General features: G+C 36.5%; 1 pseudogene; it reads right to left on the reverse strand.

The window, feature by feature from the left end:
- Window positions 1-17925: 17925 nt before the first annotated feature.
- LOC118529379 (annexin A2 pseudogene) lies at window positions 17926-18940 on the reverse strand (annotated as a pseudogene).
- Between the last annotated feature and the right edge of the window lie 3828 nt (window positions 18941-22768).

Genomic DNA, 22768 nt, shown 5'->3' on the forward strand with positions numbered 1-22768 from the left:
CTGCTTCTCCTTATATAATCTGTATTTTGATGAATGGCCCCACCATTGATCCAGATACCTATGCTATTAACTGACCAGTTATTTTATTTTCCTTCCTTTGTCCTTACTTTTTACATATGATTAATTACTAATTTTAGTTGATTCTGCCTCTTTAGCCTCTCCTGTATCCTCTCCTACTTCCCCTCTCCTACCTTTATTGCCTTAGTCAGACAAGTGTTATCTATGCCAGGTATTGCAGAAAAATGAAAAATTAGACATGGTTTTATTTATAGAACACACTCATGGAGCTCATTGAATGTAGAATGAAAAAACAAACTACATTATACTGAAAGTAGAATAATTAGAGTAAAAGGTAAAGAAACTCTCAATGTGATTATTACTGTAAATCTACTCTGTTTTCCATCATTTCTCCTTGGATATCTCATAGGGACCTCAAATTCATTGTGATCATTTATGATAGATATTACCATCCATCCTGTAGCCCAAGCCAGAAAACTGCCGTTCTATAAAACCCCCTCTTATTTTAGTGTCATATGCTATCAAATACCAAATGGTATCAATATCATCTCCTACACATTTCACAAATGCTTATTTTTCTCCTTCTGTACTATCACCATTATGCTAAACAAAGCTATTATCACTAGATTGAACAATTGTTGCATAGCTTTATTTATCTCTGTTTAGTAGATTTAAACCAATCTATTATCAATTTGGTAGAAAGAGTGAGTTCATAAAAATGCTATTATAGGGACAACTGGGGGTGGGTCATAATAGAATGGCTAGAATCAGAATTGCTCTCTTTCTATTAACATCTATAAAATTATTCAGAATATAAGAAGCAACTAATTAAAGGGATTAAATAAACCCAATAAATGACTCAGAAGCTTGAGGTAGGGGAAGCATGCAAGTGTTCTTCCTGCAAGTGGTTTCATGCTTAATGTGGGGAAGTGAAGCCCAAACAGAGAGTGTTGATCTCAGTGGATGAAAGAAATAGAATCTCAGTGGTAGAAAGACAGTAAGTTGAGGCTGCTAAAGGTTGCTGGAATTGGCACGTCAGGCCACTGGAAGCAGAGAGATGAAGAGAAAGAGCTCTACAAATCTTAGGAGTTTTACTCATGTAATTGTCCAAATATTCTCCGGAACACACTTTGGGAAAATCCTTTGTGTAATTTTTGTTGTTGTTGTTAACTCCTGGTTTCCACAGAGAACCTTAGAGAGGTAAAGTAGCTTGCTTAATATTAAGTGAATAGGGAGTGATGGATACAACCGTGGATCCAGGTACACGTGATGCCTTTGAGTCAGAAGTCTCCGATGTAGATCCAGTACAAATGCAGTGGGGGAATCTCAGTCTGAGAGTATGACCAGAGACACATCTCTTGGCATCCTAGATACTGGTGCATGCGACTCTCAAGACTGTATTTTTATTATTTAAAAGTCTGTAGTCTTTGTGAGTATGTTCGTCTTCCTTGCCTGTATTGCATTATTGATTGGTTTCACATTTAAATGGAAACACTAAGCAACTGCTTTTGTTAACAAGAGAAAATGCCTTTTAGAGTTCCAGTTTAGCTTTGACTAGCTGATAGGGTACTGATAACATTACAGGCAAAGTAAAATACAACAGAAGATATCTTTGTTTTTCCACCCTCTCTAATACATCATTAGGTTTCATTAAATTATTGCAAAACTGTACAAAATGAATTTTAGAGTTAGATATGTTTCTGGTACTGAGAAAATAGCATTTTCAAATAAAATTTTAATATTAGCCATAAATGATTTCTACTTCTTCAGCTCACTGTGGACTTCAGTAGGATATTCTTGAAAATAATTTTTTTTTCGTCGAAATGAGAGGTTCAGATTCATCCCTCTTTTTTTTCCTTTGAAAAATACATGGAGCACTGGGTGTTATACACAAACAATGAATCATGGAACACTACATCAAAAACTAATGATGTAATGTATGGTGATTAACATAACATAATAATAAAAAAAAAAGAAAGAAAAATGAACAGTATTCTTTCCTGAATGAAATTTCCTAATATACCATGGTTTATACAAGATGAAAGTTAAAATAAAGATACACAATATTTTATGCACTTGAGATATGTAGATTTAATTTCATTCTGTAGTGCTTATTTCAGGGAACTGTTTTAAAGTTCTATTTAAAATATGATTTGGGTTAAATATTTGCTGTGTCCTAACAGTTAATGATAGATTAACTAGTTCAATTTTTACATTATTTAACTGATTTTTAAAATTCTCTTTAAGTAATATGTAAACTTTAAGACTATAAAAAACACAGAGGGGCCTGGATGGCTCAGTCGATTAAGGTTCTGCCTTCCACTCAGGTCATGATCCGGGGGTCCTGGGATTGAGCCTGCATCGGGCTCCCTGCTCAAGGGGCTGTCTGCTTCTCCCTGTCCCTCTGCCCCTCCCCACCTGCTCGTGCTCTCTCTCTCTGTATCTCCATCTAATAAATAAAATCTTTTGAAAAAAGAAAGAAACACACACATACACACGTGCACAAACAGGGAGGTTGAAATCAATTGTTGAAATAATGGCTTGAGACTCCCAAACCCATACTAATCTATGTGATATCTTTGTTTGGATTAAAAAGGATGTCTTACCCAAAGATAGTTACCTCCCTATCTGTTAGGAAAATTGCAATAAAATTACACCATCTACGATATGTACATTGTACACACAGTCTAAGTGCTTGCTGTTATTGAGCACTGTAGAATCTATACAACCATAGACAGTTGGAGTCTATGTCCTTAAAGCCAAACTTCACATGGTATTTGATTGATTAGTACTCACTTTCTACCTTGTTACAGCTTTGCTTTAAGATGTTTTCTTACTTGAAGCAATTTGTGTTTTACTTTTCCGATTGGCCATTTTTCCACCCTGATTATCAAAAGCCAGCAGTCAAATGCCTTTATTTGTCACAAAAAAAATTAAAACCCAACCCTGAATTCCCAGCATTCCAAGTAGTGTCCTAGATAAAGCAGTCTGTAAAACTAAAATAAAATTAAAATTTTACTTGGAACAAACACAAGAAATCTTTTTCTTCCTTTAATTTGTTTTTTTTATTATGTTATGTTAATCACCATACATTACATCATTAGTTTTTGATGTAGTGTTCCATGATTCATTGTTTGCGTATAACACCCAGTGCTCCATTCAGTACGTGCCCTCTTTAATACCCATCACAGGGCTAACCCATCCCCCCACTCCCCTCCCCTCTAGAACCCTCAGTTTGTTTCTCAGAGTCCATAGTCTCTCATGGTTTGTCTCCCCCTTCGATTTCCAAACACAAGAAATCTTAAAGGAAGAGATCCAGGTGGTTCTTCCTGGATGTGATCACGCTTTAAGAGACTGTTTCTTTGCTTTGCACACTTTATATTTCAATAGATACATCAAAAAGCCTTTCACAGTTGCCTAAAAAATCTAAATATTTTGGAGAGTTACAAAATAAGAATAGTCCTTTAGTCACTATTTTCAGGTTAAAAAGAAGCAGTGATTGTCATTATGCTATTCTATTACCTATTCCAAAATTATCACAGCTTATAAATCCATCAACAGTTGTCAAGATCCCTATCAGAAACCACCTATAATTCATAAACCTAAATATAAATTTGAAGGCCGGACATACTCAGTTTGATTGAGCAGTGCATGGAATTGGCCTGAAGTTCTATCCCACTGAGATATCTCCTTCCACAGTCCCATTTGAAACAGAGAAAGATAGTGAACTTTTAATAGACATTTTCTCACAAAACCAGTGATCTCTTATGTATGATAGGAAATAAACTGGCAAAAACCACTGAAGTATTAAATGCATGCAAAATATGCTACCACTTGGCTGAAGCCTCTTTAAGTCTTCATGCTAAAAATCATGTTTTCTCTTTATTTTTATTTTTTTAAATATTTATTTCAGAGAGAGAGTGCATGAGTGGGAGGGGCAGAGGATGAGAGAGAATCTCAGGCCGACTCTGTGCTGAGCACGGAGCCCAACGCAGGGCTTGATCTCACAACCATGAGAGCACAACCTGAGCCAAAACCAAGAGTTGGACACTTAACCAACTGCACCACCAGGCACCCCTAAGTTTTCTATTTAAACCCCTATAAAATGTAAAGTTATATCAAAAGTGTACAAACTTTTCAGAAAGCAGTTTAATTCAACAAATGTGTATATCAGAAGCAAGTTTTAAATGTTGTAGCCTATGAGGGAACAGCTGAGTGACACCGCTAGTCAATGTGTTCCCTTAAGCTCCCTGCTGATGGGTTGTGAGATTGAGCCCCATCTCAGGCTGGGTGCTCAGCAGGGAGTCTGCTTGAAGATTCTCTCCCTCTGCCCCTCCCCCTGCTTATTCTCTCTCTCTCTCTCTAAAATAAATAAATAAAACTTAAAAAAAAAATTTTAGAATGCCATGGAGATTGTTTTTTTCAACTTTCCCAAAGTGATCTCGGGATCCTAACAGTATATCTTAATTTCCTTCCTCCACTTATCCTCCCACCATTTAGTAGTGAGATAAACGTAGTATTTCACATCTATTCTTATCTTAGTGTCGAAGATAAAAGTCCCTGGAACCATTTTTCCCATCCACTAATTCTTTCTCTACTCTGGTAATGTTACTTAATAGAGGCATTCTGTTTTCTTTTCTTCTCACTTGTGGATATTTTTGGTTGGAATTATCCTGAATTTATAGATCAATCTGGAGTAAATGAACATCTTTATCAGCTAAATTCCTACGTACCTTCCAGGTTTTCTTGCCATTTTTAAAGGGAATATTTTCTAGACTTACATTTAAATGGTTGTTGCTGATAGAGGAAGCTATTGACTTTTTTACAGTGACTTTATATCCAATAATTTTGATAAAAAACATTATTAGCTCTAATTTGCTGTACATTTTCATGGATTTTCTGTATAATTGATCATACTGTGTGCAAATAATGGCAATTTTGGTTTTTGTTTATAAGTTCTATATTTCTTTATTTTATGACTGTTTTGGAGATTGATTTTTTAATGGTGATAGAGATGTTTGTATCCATTTGGTAGTTAGTCAATTTTAATCAATTTTTTTCTAGAAAAAGTCTCATTCTTTCTAATTCTATTAAGTTTGTTCAGCTTTCTTTCTCTGACTTTTGAGATTAGCACTTAGCTCATTTATTTTTAGTCTTTATTTTCCAAGTTTCACATTCTAGGCTGTACATTTCTCACTAAGTACTTCCTGATTAACAACATCCCATGGATTTTGTAACATAGTGCTTTTGTTGTAGTACAGTTTTAAACATTTCCTAAATTTCAATTAAAATTTAGTTCCTGAACCCTGGGATAGATACGTATTTTGTTTTGAATGTATGATTTCAACTTTCTTCTTAATTTTTCTTTTTATGACAATATGCTTATAAAATAGGATTTATATACCAATTCTTAGCTATTTGAAACTTCTTTTATGGTAATTTAACAAATGTTTCATGTGTGCTTCCAAATAATTTGTATTCTGTAATTATTGGCTGCAAGGTTCTACATGTGTCCATTCTGTTATGCTTCTTGTTTGTGCAGTACAGCATTTCATATATTTAGTGACCTTTTTTTGCCAGCTTAATCTATTTGCTTCTGAGAGTACTGTGTTGAAATTCCTCGGTCTGAGTACTAATTTTTCCATTTCTTCTTGTGATTCTGTTTTTGCTTTATATATGTTAACTGTACACAAGCTTAGGATTGTTAATCCTTCCATGAATTCATCCTTATATTATTAAATAATTACCTCCAAAATGCTCTATTTGGGGCATAGAGCCAGTTTGATTAGATATTAGTATTACTAATTCATATTCTTGCTGCTATTTTTAGTGCTAATAGTTGTGTTTTCTACTTACTATGCACAGAGGTATACTGTTAAGTGTTTAAAATCTGGCTCTCTGAAACAAAAGCCCTGATCTGTAGCATTTGCTTATTTCCCTGGTGTAAATACCATCAACATGGCAGAATGAGGTCTGTAGTTGGGGGTGTAAAGAATTGTGCATGGCCACTGTTGAGAGCTGGTGAGGCTGTGAGCTGGCTCTAGCACACCATTGATAGTGCATTTTCTTTGCCTTTTTTTTTTTTTTTGTATTTGAGTACAGTTGACACACAATGTTACATCAGTTTCAGGTGTATAATACAGTGATCGGACCAGTTTGAACATTATGCTATGCTCACCACAAGCGTAGTTACCATCTGTCACCATACGACACTATTACAGTATCCATGGATATTCCCTATGCTGTGCCTTTCATTCCTGTCTTATTCATTCCATAGCTAGAAGCCTGTCTCTCCCTGTCCCTTCCACCCATTTTACCCATCCCCCCACCACCCTCCTAGACAACCATCAGTTTGTTCTCTGTGTTTACAGGTCTGATTCTGCTTATTGTTTGTTTGTTTATTCATTTTTTTTAAAGATTGCACATATGAGTGAAGTCATATGGTATTTATCTCTCTCCATCTGATTTATTTTACTTATCTTTGTTTCTTTTTTCTTGTTTCCTTCCTTTTATTGGATTAGCCAGATTTTCTTACTCTCTTCTTTTCCCTTTCTTGGAATGCAAGTTACATATTTTATGTTGTTAACTTAGGGACTACCCTTGAATTTTTTAACAAGCAAGTTGATTTAACAAGCTAATCAATATGTCTGCCTTCCTCTTGAATAAGCAATCTTTGGTTACTTTAATTCTGATCCCTTTTCCCCACTTTCATGTCATTTCTGTCTTGTATTTTAGTTCATGCTTTTTAAGCCCTTCCAAATTAGTCAAAACATCATTAATGAAGAATTTTACACTGTATTGTCCAGTGCCTACTCGAGTTGTCATTATCATGTATATAGCAGCAATTTTCAAACTGTGTTCTGTGGATCCCATTGAGATCATAGAGGTGTCCTGGGGGCTGCTGATGTAGGTCTGAGAGAGGCCACATAGGCAGGGTTCCATGTTTCCATCTCAACTTTAAAGGTCTGCCTCTTTTTGCCTATGTGTTTTATTCCTAATACTCTTTTTTTTTTAATTTAGGTATAATTAACATACATAATAAAAATCACAGATTTCTGTATAGAGTTTTGACAAATGTATATACACCCACATAACCACTACCATGTAAAGGATGAAGTTACCATTCAACATCTGAAACACACACACTCACACACTCACACAACTAAACTTACTGCTTTTTTAAGGTGGGGCAGCTCTGCTGGTCAGCCACGGTCTTTCTAAGCAAAGCAGAATATCAGTCTTATATAGCAAGTTTGGGAAGCATGAAGTTCAATGATAACCTCACTGAAGTTTGGAGACAGGAGTGATTTAACATTACTGTACATAAATGGTTATTTGGATAAGACTGTTGTCGATTGCCTAGCGCTAGAATCATGTTCACTGGAATGAGTCTCTTCCTCATGGGCTGCCTTTCAGAAGTAAAAGCCTGCTGATTGTTTGGCTTATATAACCATGTTTACTGAAGTGAATTGTCATTGGTTGATTAAGCAAATTTAAAACTGGTTCCAGTGGTTCATTTTTTTAATGACTAGAAGTTTTTTGATGACTAGAAGGCTGTCACTTCTTTATTAAGCAAGTTAAGAATGAGTTGAGATTCAACTATATTTCAATAATAAAATTTTTTAAAAAATGAGTTCTTGTTGCTTTATTACCTTGGCAACAGAAGATTAGTGTTTTTCTAGAGAGTAGGAATTTTTTTACTCATGGTACCCCCTTTTGGTTCTTTCACAGCCAATTGGAGTAAAGACCATCATGAATTGCTCAGATCTTCACCACTGGTGTTGATTCTCCTTGAAGATGAGATTTGTTTGCAGATCTCTTTTAAGGTAAGCTTTATTTATGGAGGTATGATTTTTGGTTTGATTATTGATCAGCATGATCATACGCTGCTTTGGTCTTTGTGCTTTTTGTTGAATCATCTGTCAGGGCAGAGACTCCATACAAGCACTTATATTTATGGACAAAAGATATCAAATAACTGTAAGAAAAACAAAAATAACTGTGGGGCAGAAAGGCACTGTAGAATCAATCCATGGTTTTCCAGGCTTCATTATAAAAGCAGATCCCAGTGACTCCCTAAGTCTACTTTATTTAGATAGCCAAATTGACTTTCTTTTTCACCTAGATATAGATTAATTTCATGAGTACTGTTAATTCAGATACAATAAGATACGCTAACAATGGCATAGATTTTCTCTGAGTAGTTAAAAGAGAATCCTATGTTATCCAATTATTTGTATAAGGAATTTAAACTTCCTTTTGTGTGATGTTACTTATTACAGCATTCAAGTTATGCACCATACTTTTTTGCCCATGTTGAGTTACCTAACTCCTCTATGATTTGTTCCACTAGTTGTTATTTCTCCACAAAGGATTTCATACCTTTAGGCTCTTTTTAAGTCCAAAATTCGACAGGATATATTGGGGAATCATCTACTCGGAGTAGCCTGATAGTTTTCTTAGAGGACAAAAGACTTGGTTCTGTGTGAACATTGAAGAGCCTTTATTTTCTCCTTGAACAAAGAACACAGGAGCTTCATGAGAGAACAACTTTTTTTTTTTTTTTTTTAAAGATTTTATTTATTTATTTGGCAGAGAGATAGACAGAAGAGCACAAGCAGAGGGAGTGGTAGAGGGAGAGGGAGAAGCAGGCTCTGCACTGAGGAGGGAACCCGATGCGGGACTCGATCCCAGGACCCTGAGATCATGACCTGAGCCGAAGGCAGACGCTTAACCATCTGAGCCACCCAGGCGCCCAAGAGAGAGAACAACTTTTGTGAAGCTGTAGATATATTGTCTTTAAGATTTTGTTAACACAAACAGTCAATTTGGCATCCTAAATATATCCCCTTCTTCTCATGCGCTCACTATGTATTATCTACAAGAAATTCATTATTAATAAAGTCAGTGTAACATACCTTTATATTTTTTTTCAAATTGGGTGACCAGCAATAGCTTGGATGAGCTATTAAAGAGTTATGGTGGTGACTGACTATAGGAAATCTTAAATATAAACAAGTTTGTATTATTATAAGGGAAACATAGGATAAATCACAAGTGTATAAACTTAAGCTTGTAAGGAAATATACAAATAAAAGGGTAATGAACAAAACTACGCAAAGGAGAGTGTAATTATCGGTGGTTTCAGGTATTTCAGAGAATTTGCTTCTGATGGTCTTGATTGTAAGCTCTGTAGTCTGTATAGCCATTGCTTATTCTGAGGATCTTGGGTCAACAGTAGACAAATGTGGGGTTTTCTGAAGATCTCCTGTTATTAGAACTTGATTGGTATAACTTAAACCCATTCTGTTAAGATCCTTCATGCTATTCTGGAGGTTTCACAATAATGAAGACAGTGAATATTTTTAAGCAAGGGACAAATCCTGGCAGAATTTATGAATACCTGTGCTGATAGAATGGTCCCCTTCTACTGGATAGAATAGTTAGAATGTTGTACATAGTGAATAGGATATTCAGTATCTTTTAGCCACAATCTGTGTGGTGGCTGTTTTAACAACGGAATGTATCAACTTTCCAGAGAATAATCATGCTATTATTACATCAACCAGAGGGAAGTCATTATATAAAATTCAGTTGAAAATGCTTGAATATGGGGTGCTTGGGTGGTTCAGTTGGGTAAGCATCTGCTTTGGGCTCAGGTCATGATCCCAGGGTCCTGGGATCAAGCCCCATGTCAGGCTCCCAGCTCAGTGGGGGAGCTTGCTTCTCCCTCTGCCCCTCCTCCCCTGCTTCTCTATGCTCTCTCTCTCAATAAATAAATGAAACCTTTAAGAAATGTTTAAATATTATCTCAGAGCATAGTTCCAGTCTCGTCTTGCCTTTACACTTTTTTCCAGGATTCTGTTAGCTACGGATGAGGCTATATTTTGTTATCCTTATATATTTTATCTACCAGTGTTTAATATTGTAGTCATTTTGTCTTTACTGTGATGGATCATCTTATGGAGGATTTTGACAGCTGTTCAAGTTTTATCAGATACTACCAGGTGGCCATCCTGGCTTTGCCAGATCATAGCCATATGGATCTTTCAATATGATGGTTCCCAGTATTTCTTTTCAGAATTTAGGATACAAATTTAGGGTATCTATGATGGAATTTTGAATCTCTCCATGGATTTGACTTTATTTTCTATAAGAGGTTCTTATGTAACGACTTCAATCAGGGCAGACTGTTTAGCAGGATGATCTGCTAAAACATGTCCTCCGTGTCCTGTGTGTGTATGGGACAGGGCATTATTCCTTTAGGACAGTGTTTTTGTTTTGTTTTGTTTTTCATAAAAGCCTTTTGGTTTTGGTAGCATTTATTCATAGTGGTTGGCAGCGTATCTATTTATCATTATATTTTTAGTGATTTGACATGTCCTGGAGAGGGCTGCCATTGGGTTACATGAACGGATTTCACTTCTGGTAAAGAACTGAACCCAACAAGACGGAACAGACTTATTATTGTATGGTCAACTTGATCTTCTTTTAATTTTAAAAATAAAGCAAACCACCAGTAGCTCAACAATAAGAACAAAAACAGCAAACCAGGATTTGGTTAGAAAAGGTGTCCGAATGATCTGTTCTTGTCATGGAACACCTAGAATTTAGATACTAATCGTGAGATTTTCCTTCATTGGGCAGGGTAAAAGAATTGCTGGACTGAGGATGTTACACCAGTGCAGGTGGTACCATTACATTGAAAGGGGATCAAAGTATGATATATGAAGATTTCTTTTACAAACTTAAAGGCTGTCATTTCTCTAAGATTAAAATGTGTCAGAGTTTAAGAAACTAATAATTTAGCCCAGAAAGTGTGCAGAGAATGAATATAAATGCATGTGATTTGGAAGGATACTATGTATACATCTTTCATTGGAAATGACATCCTAGTATGCTTAAAAGAAATTGTAAAAGGTCCCCATAGTCTTCTGTTTTGGCAGAAATCTCTAGAACATATAGTAAACAATAATGATATTCTACTTATAATGAGCTCACCAACCTCACAGATATATACACGTACACAAATATATACAGTGTTTGATAACTGAGAAATTTTTTCTCATTTTGCTATTTGGTTTCTTCAGGAAAGAAACATATTCTCTACTATTAATTCACCTCTCATGAAATTGTAGAGAATTGTTCATATTATGGAGATGTAGCATTTAGCCCACATGTTTGCATGAATCCTTGCTCTCCTTGGGAATATTAATAAATTTTACAGGTCTTTCTAATGAAACCACTGTAAATCTCTGTTTTCTAACTTCAGTAAATTTTATATTTTCAATTGTCAATGTTAAGCTAAGAAAGTTACATATATGTATGATAACAGTGTACATTTTAAATTCGACAGAGCTTGAATTTTTTTGATATGCCATATTATTTACCCTCCCCCCCAAACAAGAACAAAATAAGTGACAACAACAAACGCATAAAGACTAAACTGTTAAGCAGTTTGGGAAAACAATATCCTTTTTTCTTTATAGAAAAATTATCATAATTTGTAATGCAGGGATTCCTCTACTTTATAAAGCCTATATTTTTATGAATAGTATGTGAATAATTCTAATTCTTTCACTGCAAATATATGTTTCAGAAATCAATAGCAATGATGACTTAATGTCAAAATGTGTTAGTGAAACAATTTCATCGCATCATAAAAGAAAATTTTGGGGGCGCCTGGGTGTCTCAGTCCGTTAAGTGTCTGCCTTTGGCTCAGGTCATGATCTCAGGATCCTGGGATCGAGCCCTGTGTCAGGCTCCCCGCTCAGAGGGGAGTCTGCTTCTCCCTCTCCCTCTGCCCCTCCCCCTGCTCATGCTCTGTCTCTTGCTTTCTCTCCCTCTCAAATAAATAAATAAAATCTTAAAAAAAAAGAAAAATTTTAACATTTAACATCTAACTCAAGATTTCAGGATGTTTTACCCTGGAATTCTTAGTGTCATGGTGGAAATATGAAGATCTAAAAGCCTGACTGTGCTGCCAGAGGTAGGGTGGGTGGGATGGCAGTCCTCAACAGGGGTGCACAATTTGAAAAGCATTGGTCCAAAATGTTTAAGCCTCAGCTAAAAGAAAAATGCTGCAAGGATAAAGTAGTGTTAGCAAAAGTTGCAGTGCCTGGAAATTATCGCTGAGGCATCTATAATTCATTAGAAAAAAATTTTTTACATTTCAGTAGCTTATGCATATGAGGGAATTGTGATAGAGGAGGAAGACAAATTTAAAAGGAGTGAGTTTTCCTTGGTGCAGATAGAGTTAATTCATCATAAGCCAGTATCAAATTTGCACAGTAAAATTCGTAGACTGAGATCTTCATACCATAAATCCCAGATCCTGAGTTATGTTAGAGTTCCCGACTCCTCCCCCCACCAGATAAAATTCAACAAATGATTTAGTATCAGTGACTAGTTCCTTTACTTGAAATTGTTTCTCAGATTACTTGGCATGTTGCCAATTGCTTGGCATAGCATAAGTTAGGTAAATTTGAATGTCAGCTCAGATATCAAGGTGAACAAATGTCCTACAAGGCATTGATGGCATGTGAGAACACAGGACAGGGGCAGAGGGTGGCAGTGCAGAGGAACATCAGGGTGAGAGAGTCCAGATAGAAAAGAGAAGTCAGCTTGGCAAAGCACTATGGTCAGACCACAATGGGGTTCAAATCTTGGATTCAAGAAACTTACCTTGGGCTATTTCCTACTTGGTTCCTAATAGGCAAAACGAAATGGGGATAATAATTGTAGCAGCCTTGTAGGGTTCTATCGTGAATACAGAATACAGACAATGTGAGATATCACCTCTCTTATGGCTCCTACCCACAAGGAAAGCAGAAAGACTGAAACAGAACTCGAGGGCTTTGGAGATAAATTTCAGTCACTTTGCAATTTTGTTTGGGCCTGACTCAGTCCACAAAGTAGAAATATTGGAGAATTCTGTTTTCTAATATCAAATGCAGTGGGAAAGGAGGAAGAAGAACGTGGAACTGATCTAGCAAAGTTGATGGATGATTCTCCAACTTGAAGATAATTAGGAAAAGAAAAGACAAGATCAAGAGTCTGTTCAAAGGAACCAGAAAAAAACTAAGTGCTTTGGTGGAACTGAAGCACCGCCACTAAGATAGTTGTACATTTCTATTCTGGAGAACTAATGGTCAAAGCTCTAGATTAGGAGCTCAGGATGGGATAAACTCAATGAACAGTTGTATAGGGCATCAGTCTCCCGAGAACCTCAGCTCCAGGCTTCTGGGTTGCCTCTGTAGCAGTGTTTCCAAGTGTATTTGGTACAGAACCCAATGCCTGCTTCCTATGATTGCCCTTCAATAAAATCTCTATCTTAGTAACTCATCATGGATACAGTATGTGTTTCTCTTAGAAAACATTTGGATGTTATTTATGAACTCTCATGATCCTACTTTGGGATCAAAGAAATATTTGATAAGTCTGAGATAAGAAGTATTATGGCACACGGCAATGCCAAGTTCTTCATGGCTTTGCTATTAAGAGATGTCTTAATTTGTTCAGTTTAAGAAGTCATCTCTTACTTAGAAAGTGATTTAAATCAGTCCTCATTTTTTCTCTATTCTGCTGAAAAGTCCCCAAAGACACAAAAGGTAAACCTGCTATATGAAAAATTGGCTGTTCAGCTATGATTCTATTTTAATAAAAACTGTATAATGTTGAGCTAAAAAAAATATTCAAGCTCATTTCCTCTGGGAAACATGAACTTGAGCTAAGGAGCAAAGGATTGCAGGAAATGTTTAGACCAATTTTCCCAGCTAGTAGTGTTTACTGGAAGCTGGGCACCAGTTTTCTGCCTTCTAAGTTGCTATAAGTCTGCATTGTGAGAAAGCATCTCTTAGGTACTGTGGAAAGTTAGAGAATTGCCTAGCATCCATCCTTTAGTATGGCTACACTGATCTCTTCTTTCTCTGCTTTCTCATACACAAAATCCTCTTGTAAAATGACAATAATCGAGTTCCGTTGCAGATTAGGGATATTTAATATTAGCACCAAAATGCTATAAATAATAGCTTTTATTCTAGGAACTTTTTAAAACTTTTAAACTTTTTAAAATTTCATACATTTAATGTTATGTTTGGAAAATCACTAAGGGTCTGCAACCCATTTGCTACATTTTCTTTTTTTTTTTTTTTTTAAAGATTTTATTTATTTATTTGACAGAGAGTGACACAGCGAGAGAGGGAACACAAGCAGGGGGAGTGGGAGAGGGAGAAGCAGGCTTCCCGCCGAGCAGGGAGCCGGATGCGGGGCTTGATCCCAGGACCCTGGGATCATGACCTGAGCCGAAGGCAGACGCTTAACGACTGAGCCACCCAGGTGCCCCATTTGCTACATTTTCTTTGGGAAATGGTCAACTTTAATGATATTTGCATTTGTGGACTCTATGAAGGTGCTTGGGTAAAAGGCTCACAAATGTCAGAGTTCTCTTCTTTTTATCCTAGTATATGTGCTGCTAAAAACCACCATAATTCCCTTCTTTTGCAGTAATGAGAATGATATTCTAATAGACGAACTTCCTTCTGTCCTATTTTCTAACTTTTCATTCCTCTTTTTCACACATACCAAATCCAATTCATCAGATATTTTGCCAACTATACTTTCAAAACATGTCTGGAATATGACTTCTCACTAGGTCCATCACTATAACCCTAGTCCAAGCCATTGACCAAGAGGTAGAAACACAAGGGATAGAGCACTACCCAGGAGATGGTAAACATGGGGCTCAATCCCACTCCTCAACCTGAAGAGGGAAGGGAAGAGGGCTGTTACAGGACTGAGAGGGATGCTCGACAGGATTTCGATCTTGACTTAGGAATTCAGCCAGCTGGAGGAAATCACTCTTGGGAAGGAGGACTGAGGAATAAATATCCCAAATTTACTCGCTTTTCTACCTCAGTTCTTTGTTCATGCTCCCCACTGGCTGAGGCCCACCCGAGGCCATTTGTCAACAGAGCCTTTTGATGAGATCCATAGAGGCCACATAGGCATAGAATAAGGTAGAAGTGGGCGGGGAGTAAATCTGGTGTAGGGGAATGTATCTCTTAGTGGAACCTTTCAATTCCACTGTTTCTTTTTATTCTATTTCCCACAAAGCAGCCAGAGTGATTTCCCTAAAGCCTAAGGCAGAACATGCCATTGTTTTCCTGAAGACCTTCCAATGGTTTCCAGTTTCAACTAGAGTAAAATATAAAGTCCTTCTAATGGGCTACAAGGCTCTAAGGGACCTGGCCCCATCACTAATTCTTTGGCTTTATTTCTAGTCAATCTCCCTCTCCAGCAAGATCCCTCAGTAACATGACCTCTTTTCTCCTCCTCAAATACATCAGGTTCACTTCCAAACCAGCATATCTGTCATTAATATTCTCCCTGGAATCTTCCCCCTTGCCTTCCACATATATGCATGGTTCTTTACTTTCTTCAGTTCTCTGCTCAAATATAAAATTGCTTCTCGACATCACTCTCTAACTCTGCCTTATTATTATTTCTAGAACTTAACTGCATCTGGTGCCTGTTTTAGATTTGTTTGTTCATTGTCTTCCCCTCTACTTTGGACTGCAAGTTTTATAAAAGGAGGGACATATTTTTTCTCTGATCAGTGATTCACACATAGTAGACATGGGGGAAGTGGGAAGAGGTTAACTTCTATAATGAACCACAAATAATTACTATAATAAAACTTATTTCTCACTCATGTCACAATACAGTGTAGGTCATTGGAGGATAATTACTAAGGCATCCTGACCACTAAATGGCAAACAATCCATATAGGTAGACTATGAAAATGGTTCATATCATTGTTTCTAAGAAACTTTTAGTACCTAAATAATAATGAACCTCTGAATACCTTCCACCTTCTTTTTAAAGGGTCATTACCTTCCCTAATCCCAGAACACCACCTTAATTAAGGGAGGGAAAAAGGGAGAGAGAGAGAGAGAGAGAGAATGAAGAAGCAAGGTATTTTTGTACAAGCTTAGATTAATATATTCATTCTTTCTTCTTCTGATCACCTATGATGACACCGGGGAGCAGAAAAGAAAGTTATTCTCCCTTCTTTCTGAATGAAATTACTATATCTGAAAATTTTCATTTCTTTGCTATCTCTTTGGAAACCACCAGGTCATTCCTTTTGTCAAGGCACCTACTTGCCTGTGCAACTGAAGGAGCCTCTGGAGCTCATTTTTCATATAATATATATTCTAATCAGTGTGACATCTAACTGTGAGTCTTACATTTTGATTTCTTTCATTGATCTAGAGGCTTTTTCTTTATTGTCATTTGTCAATCAATACCTATTTCTAGGAATTTTTTAAGGGAACTCATTTTCATGGCACAAACAATGTTTCAATGAGAATAATCAATTTTCTGCCACACATAATGGTATAAATAAGTTGATGTATTTAAAGGAAAAATGTCCTTGAAGGAAAAGAAGAATCAGTACTTTTATCGCTCTGAGTTAAGAAGAGTAATGGTGAAAAGTGTCATAAAATCTTAAATCAGAAAGTTCATAAGTACATATATAATAAGTACAGACCTAAGAATAAAGGAGGTTACAAGGAGACACAAGACAAAATCCTTGCTCATAAGGAACTACCTTTATAACCTTAACTTCATGAAGAGTGACTAGCTTTTAAACAAATAGGCAATGGATCCAAGTTTTATGTTTTTGAACAGAACAAGTATGTGGTAAACTCGTTTCTGCCACAATCTCTAAGATGACCCTAAGAATTTATTTCTTTTTTACGTCAACTATCTAAAGTGAATGGTTGAAACGTTGAAACTTGAAACGTTGTTGGGGAGGAAGACCTCCCTCTGCCCTATGGTCCTTCTAGTTGGACTTAGAATCAAATTGACATGAGACAGATTAACAGGAGAAAATAAAATTTAATAGCATATGTATGGGGAATCCACACAGACATGAAATTCCAAGAAAATGAGGCAACATGAAACTCATGTGAGCTAAGGAGAGGGAGAGGTTCTGAAGACACAAAGGGGAGGAAGCCATTAGCAGGAACGTGAAAAGATGTTTTAAAAAACAGTTTGCCCTATTATGCAGATGAGTTTCTTAGGTAAAGCAGAGTCTCTGTTAATAGTTCTCTTCCTGGTGCAGGCTCTCCTTACCAATGTAAATTTAGGCAGTTGAAGATCAGGAAGAGAGCTTTTCCTGCATCTGCAGGGTTTTGATTACTTTTTTTTTTTTATTATGTTCACTTAGGCAGCATATAGTACATCATAAGTTTTTGTTGTAGTGTTCAATGATTCATTAGTTGCGTGTAACACCCTGTGCTCACTCAATATAATGTTCGTGCCAAAGTGGCCCATCTTGGGGCAGCCTGCCCTTGGTCCTTACGTTGTTTGCCTGAAAGCAAGCCCAGACAGGTTACATTGATTCACTTGTGTTTTCATGCCGGGTATAATTAACTTTTAGCTGGCCAGTCATAACTCTTCTGGTCTAGTATTTTATTTAATGTGAACCTCAGAATATTAACACAATAACATTTTAAAATGTTTGTTACATACATCTTATATTTGTATACATTTTATTGTGTATTATATATACACAAATGCACATTTTACTTTTATTTTCTTATAAAGTAAAAATTCAGTTTATTCATCTGTTTATGACACAGTACACAAGAGGCAAAGTGTTTCACGTCATAGAATGCATTTCCAACTCCTTGGGATGTTCATTTCTTTGGCTCAAAGGAAAGACTAGATGTGAGAAGCAGGCAGTATTTAGGCAACTGAAATAAGCCTGGGGAGGGGGCAGTGTGAACATCATCCTCACAGGAATGGGTACAAGGGGACTGTTAGTCACAAGTTACTTTCTAGAACTCTTAGCTGGAAACAAAGGAGCACTCCTCCTGGATGCTCATGCCATCATGGGCCTCAGTCATCCTCACCAGAAAGGTATAAGCAGCACTTTCTGGTAGTCTCCCTTGGTGTCTTGCTGGATACGGTAGTTCAGGGAGTTGTCATACTCTCTCTTGAATTTAGACCTAATTTTTAACATGTCTGCTTTACTGCAAGAGACCATGATTCTAATCAGGACTTTATTGCAAGTCTCCTTGCCTTTCATGGAGTTGTACAATTGGTCAGCAAAATACAGGGGCTTGTTCTGAATGCACTGGACCAGTTCAGGAAAGCATCTTCCAGGTCTCCTTTGGCCTCCTTCTTGATGCTCTCCAGCATGTCATAAGGGCTGTAGCTCTTATACCTGCCAAATACTTTCTGGAGGTGACACACTGTCTGCTCAGTCACAATGCTGATCCACTTGGGCACATTAGTTCTTTTCCTCTTCACCCCATCATCATAGAGATCCCAGGCATCTTGGTCAATCAGTACATAATCAATGACAGAGCCATCTTCTGCTCTTTTACCCTTTTCGAGGGCAACCATCAGCTTACAGAAGTCATCAGATATGTCAGAAATGATGTCCTTCTCCAGATCAGTCTTGTACATTTCCTTGTAGACTCTGTTAATTTCCTGAAGCTCCTGGTTGGTCTTTGAGCCGATGATCCCAGTGAGGGAGTCCTCATCAGTTCCCAGCCTCATGATGGCTTTCAGTTGAGAAGCATTGTATGGAGCAGATGTTTTCAATAAGCCCAAACTCACAGTCTCCAGGTGGCTGGACAAGGCTGACTTCAGTACTGATGCAAGTTCCTTTTTGGTCCTTCTCTGGTAGGTGAAGGCAATATCCTGTCTCTCTTCATTGCTGTGGTTGGTCAAATGTTGACAATGATGAGCTCATCCACATCTTTGCTCTTGATGGCCGTTTCAATGTTCAAGCATCACACTCAGCATTAAAATTCGTGTATGCTTTGACTGACCCGTGTGCACTTGAGGGCATGGAGTGATCATCCTCCAAGCTGAGCTTGCAGAGAATTTTGTGAACAGTAGACATTTTGAAAGAAAGTGGGCCGGGTGCTGAGAGCTGCAAGCATCCCCAGCTGTGGAACCACTGCACATTTTACTTTTATATGCATATTGTATACATACAACAGCATAGCACAAAATGTATAGTTAGTATATTTTTATATGTAAATACATATAGAACATTTATATACTTTATACATATATACACACACATATAGAAATGTAGAACAAATAGAAATGTACACCAAAAATACACATTTCTCAGGAACGAGAAAAAAAATGTAGTATTTCTCTATGCAACAACATGAATGTGTCTCCACATTATTGGTGCTGGGCATACAGAACACATGTTCCATGCTCCCATTTAAATAAAGTTCAAAGCAGACAGAACTAATCTGACTTATATCACCACACACTGATGAATGTTATTTCTTTGCATGATTAAACTACAACTTATTTATCCATACCATTACTGATGGATGTTTGGGTTGTTTCCAGTTTGGGTTATTACAGAAAATGCTTGAATGAACATCCTTTTACATTTCTTATGGTGATTATGTTAGTCAATTAACTTTCCTAAATGGTTGAGCCAATTTACACATCTACCAACAGTGCCTGAGAATTCCAGGTGTTCCAATTCCTTGCCAATACTTCATCTTAGCAGTCTTTTTAACTGTAGACAGCCTGGTAATGTGTATATTTCACTGTGATTTTAATTTGCATTTCTCTGATAACAAATGAGATTGAGAATGTATAATACGCATATTGGCTGTTTGGATAAACTGTTTCGTGAAGTGCCAATTCAAGTCTTTGCCTTGTAAATCTATAGCTTAGAAAAGAATAAAAGCCCTAGGAATATTTTTATGGAAAATTTGGGGCTGCTTCTCAATGGATCCTTCCTCCACATTACTCTGTCCCCCAAACTCCACCTACTTCAGTATCCTCAAATCAGATTTTTTTTTCTATCCAGTGATAACACCACTCTGCTTGGCCTATATTTTCCTGAGCCATATTCGGAAATATTTTTGGGGAGATGTCCTGGGTGAGTATGAGCTAATATTGTGCTTTCTACCTTTCATAATTCTTAGCCCCATGTTGGTTGCCATCCATTGCCTGAAATAGTTATATATTTTTGTACAGATATAATGGTAGCTTATGGTGGAAGGATGAGTCTGATACCAGTTACTCCATTGTGGCTGCAACCAGTGGTCCTGAAGTATTTTTTATTATTCTATTTGTTCTGATTTTATTTTTATTTATTTTTTTTAGTTTGTACGTTTTTTGGTTATTTTCTCAGGTTATCCTGGAGGTTATAACATTCAGCCTTAATTTATTAGCATGGAATATAAATTAGTGTTTTTCCATTTTATGGTAATGCTTGAGCCTTCAACCTTTAAGCTGCATTTATTCACCTTTCATCTTTATGTTATTGTCATGCATTTTTGTTCTACATATAGGTTTGACTCTGCGGTGTTTATCATTACTCTTTAAAAAGTAAATGATCTTTTATACTTACCCACATATTTATACTTTCCAGTATTTTCTTTCTTCCTGCAATTCTATTTTTTGATGTAAGATTATATTCTTTCTACTGAAAAAAAAATCCCCTTTGGTGTTTCTTTAATTTTTTTCATATTTTGATTGCCTTGTTTTTTTAAAGGATAGTTTCACAGGGTGTAGCCCTTTAGGTTGGCATTGATCTTTCAGCACGTTGAGGGTGATACTCTGTTGTTTACCGGCTTCCATTTCTTCTGTTACCATCAGTCCTATTTTTGACCTGCTTTGTTTTTATCTGGTGGCTTATAAGATTTTATCTCTTAAATTTTTAACATTTTTACTATAATGTATCTAATCCTAAATAGAATTTTCTTTTTATTTATCCTACTTCTGGTTCCTAACTCTTCTTGACTCACTGACCTAACTTCAAGGGAGTTTAACAATCTAACTCCTAGACGACTTCTGTCCATTTTGAAGAAATCTGATCCACTGTGTCTTCAAAGCTTCTTCCCTGAAACTCTTTCTACCTCACTTCTGAAACTCCAACTACATGTATGACCTATTTCTAAAGACCTTTTCATGGTGTTCCATATATCCTTTATTCTCTTTTATATATTTTCTGTTATTTTACTTTCTATGTGTCAGTCTGAATGTTTTTTGCCCTCAAGTTCACTAATTCTTTTTTTTAGCTGTAATAACTGCATGCAACGATTCTTAAAATCCAGCCAATTTATTTTTAAGTTTTTAGATTTTCTAATTTATTGTGCTTTCTATATTCTAGTTCTCTGGTGAATTATTTCAACTTATTATGTTTTTTTTTTTAACATGTTAACCACACTTATCTCAAAGTCTGTGTCTAGTAACTTCAATAGCTACATTATCTGAATTTATTTCTGTTTCTATTATCTGGCTTTTCTCTTTGTACTGTTCTTTGATATTACCAGTAATTTTTTAGATTGAATGTTAGACATTGTGCATTTAAAATGTCCTTATTGCCTCAGCACCTTCTGAGTGACTTCACGGAATTTTAGCAATCTCACCATCAGATTCTTGACTCCTAACTTTGCAAATATAGCTTATAAAGTAACACAAATGTCAGCCTTTTCGTGTATTAATCCTTTCCACTATAGATTGCTTTACATGTACTTATTAATGCATTATTATTCCATATGCTTTATTTCTGAGCTGGATGACACAAGTTTTTTTTTTTCCTTTTATTGAAAGCTGCTTCTATTACCTGTCATTTATCATTCTCTTTATGAAGTTTAATTGTAGCCAAAAAAAAAACAAAACAAAACCAAACCCCAAACAATTGGGAAGTAGGAACCAATACTTGACTTATACCTCATTGGCTTCACAAATTTATTAATTTATACTGCAGACCTCTTTTTCCCACTCCCTTTCCTTTAAAGAATCTTTTACTGTCCCAGGGCCATCATAAACAGATACAAAGAAAATTAACAGGGTCTTTTTGCCTTTCATATTCTTCAAAATCTTATAACATTGTGAGTTTGGGCTCCATTGTATGTCTACTGTATTCAGTGAATCAAAAAATTCAACTTTCTCTTTCTGGCTAATGCCAGTCTTACGCTTGTCAGAGAGAACATATTTTTTTAAAGCCAGATTTCCCACACACACACAAAAAAAAGGGTAGATTGTCTTCGGTGTCAAATGCGACCTGTAAATATGTATGCCTGAGGAAATCATGTAAGAAACAGTCATGACAGGGATGATGGGTTGTCAGCCTGCTTGGAATAATTAAAAAAAAAAAGGACATTTGATAAGCTCTCAAATTAATGTAAACACTGTATGTCTAACCCTCAAAGGGTGTTTGCTAAAGATGCTTTGCTAGAGGGCTTGACATCAAAAAGACCATCTAAAGAACAGGAAACTGGAGGAATGTGTGCAAGGCGCAAGGTAAGCAGGCCATCTCAGATGTATAGATTGAGGATGTGATTATTTCAATTCAGAACATTGTAGGGAATCCTGTTCCTCCCTTTGAATTCTTCCCATCTTGACTAGTGCAGATCTAGGGCCAAAATCCTAATAAAGAATTTGCAGCGAAATAGGCCTTCAGAACTGATTTTTCTCCCCGCTGCATTGAATTTCAATTATCTGTCCACCACTGTAGAAGTGTGATTTTCCAACTAGCATTTCACTGAGAATGCCAGGGGACTACAGGGGAGAGAGAAGGATGGAGAGCCATCTTGATCCTTTATTACTTAAAAGAAAAAATACACAGAGAAAGATGAAAGTAGTTCAAAACCTATAATCCCTTGAGAAGAAGACTGAGGACCTGGCTGTCAACTTAAATACCACCTGAGAGCATACAAAATAAATGAAAGGATGTAGGTCCTCC

This window comes from Halichoerus grypus, chromosome 9, assembly GCF_964656455.1.
Source record: "Halichoerus grypus chromosome 9, mHalGry1.hap1.1, whole genome shotgun sequence".
Lineage (NCBI taxonomy): Eukaryota > Metazoa > Chordata > Mammalia > Carnivora > Phocidae > Halichoerus > Halichoerus grypus.